This window comes from Bidens hawaiensis, unplaced genomic scaffold, assembly GCF_021521415.1.
Source record: "Bidens hawaiensis isolate Kalapana, Puna unplaced genomic scaffold, B.hawaiensis_p1.1 tig00026223_1, whole genome shotgun sequence".
Lineage (NCBI taxonomy): Eukaryota > Viridiplantae > Streptophyta > Magnoliopsida > Asterales > Asteraceae > Bidens > Bidens hawaiensis.
Window position 1 is genome coordinate 315,260 of NW_027494225.1, and position 5,092 is coordinate 320,351.

Below are 5,092 nucleotides of genomic sequence, written 5' to 3' on the forward strand. Positions count from 1 at the left end.
TAGCATGAATTTCATTACACCAGTGATATGCTTAAGGTTCAATTAGTGCATTAGAAATAACTAGACCCCCACTTATCAGACTTATGATGCCTCTTATCTATTCTCAAGGCTTATATAGCTCTCTTCAGATCACCTCAACTTGACCTCAAAATGCTTGGTTAAAATATTTTAATGACAAAACAATCTTTTAAAGTTTTGGAATTATTTTTGAATATTCAAACATCAAGATTGAACAATGGACTTGCATGCCTCTGATACAAGGTGTTTAGGACTTATAATGATGACCCGCCTTGTGTTGCTCTAACTTTAACCCCTTATGTTTGAATTATTATAACCTTTTGGTCGATGTATAAACTTTGAAGTATTTTTTTTACTGTAATGACTTAATTTTTTCATTTTTGGGTGACCAAGCACTAACAGGCTTGTGTATGACTTGATATTTACCTTTCTGCCTATCATTTAGAGAGATGTAAGTAGAAACATGCATACTTCTTCAAAATGTATATCCACATTAAGCTAAGCAGTTCATTATGTTTATATCACATGAGCTTTTACATATCATGGAAAGCTACCAAACATATCAGTGACTAAACTTATAGTTATTTTAGCCTATTAAATTCATATATTTGGTGCAGATCAATGTACTATCGTTTCCCAATTTGGATAAATCACGTTTCCACTCAAAAAGTTTTAACGCTTCTTCAAAGCATTTAACTGAATAATCTTATCACATTTCAATTTACACTCACCAAAAGTTTTAGCTTTTCAATCAAAAATTTTTGACACGTTTATCTTTTGTTTCGGGTTTCAGAAAAACTTTATAAACAGACTTAAATAAACAAAATCTTTTTGGTTTTTCATAAATGACTCGAATGAAACGAAAATATTTTAGAATTTTTGTTTTAAAGACACATATGTACATAATCACGTAGAATTCACATAAAGAAGATAAATATGACATGAAGCACACAAGCATATATCCTAAACTAGACTTCACCAGAATTAATCATGCCTAAGGCTCTTAATTGATAGTTGAATTTGTTTTGTCCAATTGTTTAGTGAATAAATCAGCAAAATTTTCACCAGACTGAACCCTCTACATCTCTATGAAGCCCTTTTCATTACTGTCTCTAATGAATTGTTGCCTAATTTCCATATGCTTAGTCTTTGAATTTTGCACATGTTTTTTCACAATAAGCATAACAACAATATTATCAATGAAAATGGGAGTATGTAGAAAATTCAGCTCATAGTCCAGCATATAGTTTGGATTATATAGATTCTTTGCACAGCAAGCAGATGCAGAAATGTATTCAGCTTCCGCAGTAGAAATGGACACAGGGGTCTACTTCTTTCAATACCGGGATACTAGTCTATTCCCTCGGAAGTGACATCCAACTGTTGTTGATTTTCTGCTCAACTTGTACCCATCATAATTACTGTCATTGAATTCACAAAGATCAAATGAATTGCTCTTTTGATACCAAATCCCCAAATCAGGGTTGCCCTACAAATATCTGAATATTCTCTTGACAGCTAACATGTGAGAGACCTTTGGATTTACTTGAGATCATGCACAACCACACACTGTAATTATGATTTCAAGTCTGGATGTTGTCAGATACATCAAAGATCCAATATTTGCTCTATATTCATGTTGGTCAACTGATCCCTCTTTTCATCAGCTACCATTTTCTCATTAATGTATATTGGGATAGTAACAGTCTTCCCTTCTTCATATTTGACTTGGAGATAATTTCCTTCACATTTAGACTAATTGATGAAAATTCCATCACTCTTTTGTTGTACTTGCAGTCCAAGAAAAAAATTTATCTCACATGTAGAGCTCATGCAATACATTGACTTCATGAAATGTCCAAATTCTTTACACATTTGATCATCAGTTGAACCAAAAAACATGTTATCCACATATACTTGAACGATAAGCAAATTTATATCCTTCTTCTTGTAGAATAAGATCTTGTCAATAGCTTCTCTACAGAAAACATTGGCAAGCAAATGGTTTGATAAGTCATCAAATCATGCTCTTGGAGACATACCATAGAAATTAGGATGCACAGGTTGCATGGGACCCTGAGGACTTTGATCTGTTGGCTAAGAGTATTCGGCAGATACTTCAGTTGAAGGGCACAATTCTCGAATGGGTTGATCTTGTTGAGGAATATACGGGTTATTGGATTGAAGAATCTGATTTTTTAATGTTGATTAAAGAAGGTTGGAACTCTGAATTATATGCCCAAGACATTAGCGCATGTGAACGAATGTGATGTCGAAGAGCTTCAAAGAGTAATATTTTGGGATAGACGTTATCGAGAGAGTGAAGACCGAAGTGAAAGATGTTGAATGATCGAGTTGTTCATGAAGATGTATGACGAGGTCAAATGTAAAAATATTTTAGTTTTACCAGTACTAACAAATAGCTGATGACTTGTTCCTGATTGATTCGTTATATTGAACCATATCATATGCCAGTGGGATGATCGGAGTGATCACCTAGAGATGCTTATTTAAGGGGGAGATCTGATACGAGTAAGGGCCCATTCGTTAAGACTTGGACTATTCGTTAATGTAAGAGCCCATTAGCTAGTATAGTGTAACAAATGATGGCTCATTCGTTAAGGTATACCCATTCGCTAATGGTGTTTAGCGAATGGGCTATGTAAAGACCTCGTTCTTTAGTAAAGTTAACGAATGAGAGGTCTCATTCGTTAATACAGTATAAAGAATGACACCATCCTATATATAGGCCTTCCATAGAGAAATGCGTAGATATTCGTGCCATAATTATCCCATTTGTAACGTTACCATGCCGGATTTTCTCTTGACCTCCATTAATGTATCTTTATCCTCATGTAAGGTGTTGATTAACGCATTAACGTATGAACACGATCTTATCGTATCGGTATTGTTGCTAGATTCCTAGGCTCGAATAACTTATTTTATAGTTTGTCAAAACTACTAGTATAAAAGATTTATAATAAAGAAAAGGCACTAAATTTGCAATGAACTAGTAGGCCCAACCGACTTTGTACGGCATTTTCTGAAAAACATTATCAAATATACTTAATAAAATCATAAAGCTTCGTGCCACACCTTCGTAACTCCAAATACCCGGATTAGTTATAGTCCCCCCATGATATTCCAACCGCGCTTGGAATTGGTTATTCCTAATCTAGTGATGAAGGGTATAATGAACATACCTTGTCTCCAAATTGGATCAAGAACAGGGTCAGAAGGATAAAAACTACTATTTCATACAGAGACATCGAACCAGCACAACCAGCAACTAAAGATATATGCATTATATGAACAGAAAGCAGCTGTCCGGGATCATTCAATACAATGGTATGAACACGATATCAAGGCAACCCATGAGAGCCAAAATCGAAAGTTAATAGGGCACTAAAAGTATTACCGTATTCCGAAAACTCTAATTTGGTGTAAATTAGATGAATTTGAAAATAGCACTCCATTCCGTTTGTTGAAATAAATAAAGAATGGTGGTCCCCACTAAATCCACTTTTATGCGAGCTTTGGTCATATTTTACTTTTTGGATGAAGATGCCTTAGAGCGCAATGCAATGTTTGAAGAAAAAAAAATAGAATTACCGCTTATGTATTCAAAAACTTTAAAGTTGGTCCAGAATGAAAAAGTAAAGTAAAACAAAATGAGAAAAGTTACGTATTGAAAAGATGCCAAAGAAGCATTCTCAAAAATAAAAAATAAGGCCAAAGATGCACATACTAGATAGGCCGAGAGCTTACGTGTTAACTTTTGAATGGTGACTCTGAGACTACGCTATTGGGGTTTATGGTTTATGTCAATAAATATTTTATTAAGGAAAACTAAGGATAGAGTCCAATAGTATCTAGGATATCCTCATAAGAGTTCATGTGTTACGGTTATAGGTCAACCAGTTTGGTTGAACCTAATTTTGAAATGTTTGGTCGAACCCCGTTAGAACATCTCGTAGGATAAACTAGTCATCTTAATGTCATTAGTATTTATTGAATATGAACCGGAAGGTGTTTGAGTCTTGGGATTAGTTAGGTATTCTCTAGCTCGTGGTGAATCCGTGTCTCGTGTCAGGTGAGTTCATGATGCCCCTTTTAATTCTTTTTAAGTTTTGAGCTAGCATGCACACCTAAACAACATTACTTGATGAAACATTTTAATTATTTTATATAGGCTTGCTCGTATATGGTAGGCCTTGGGATGTTATAGTATGTATGTATATATTATTGTATGGCCAATATTTGGCGATGTTAGTAGTCGTTATCGACTACGGGATGTTGCGTATGCTTACTTTGTGTTTGTATACGTTGATGAGATGTTACGTGTTTGGTTTGTACGTTTGCTCGACCCTGTTGTTTTTACATGGATGTGATATATATATATATTTATATATATAGGGATGCACTTATAAAGATGTTATATGTAGATTTGTATATGTATATATATACATAAGGATGATTATTTATCGAAGACGATGGCCTAACTGATGTATCCCTTTTATAGTTTAAAACCTTCGGGAATGACTATTATATTTATTATTATTATTGATGTTATTTATTAAAACTAGAACTCACTCAGCTCAAGCTGACTTTGTGTGCATGTTAGTGCGAGTTTCAGAATAGGAGGTGGACGCGTTACCGCTTGGACGTGCACGAAGCTATTTGGACGGTGGAGAGCATGCTTAGTCGGATGTTTCAATAATAATAGACGTTTTCTTTTTAACATTTATTTAAATACATTTAAATTAGTTTTGGGCACAATTCCTGGGTTTTGGGAACTTATTTTATTATTTATGTTTTCTGCTGAATTATATTCTGAATTAGTTGTTTTAATGGAATGAACTATTTTCAAGTTTAAATATTTTTATAAGTGTTTTGTATGAATAGCAACTATGGGATTTCCGGGGTTCGGGGCCTTACAAGTTGGTATCAGAGCCATGGTTCGAGGGATCCGAGCATCCCCTCATGCTTAGACTCGAACTGTAAGAAAAGAGACTAGTATGCCCACCGAGAGTAGCTGCAAGCCAAGAGGTAACTTTAAATTATTTAGTCATTT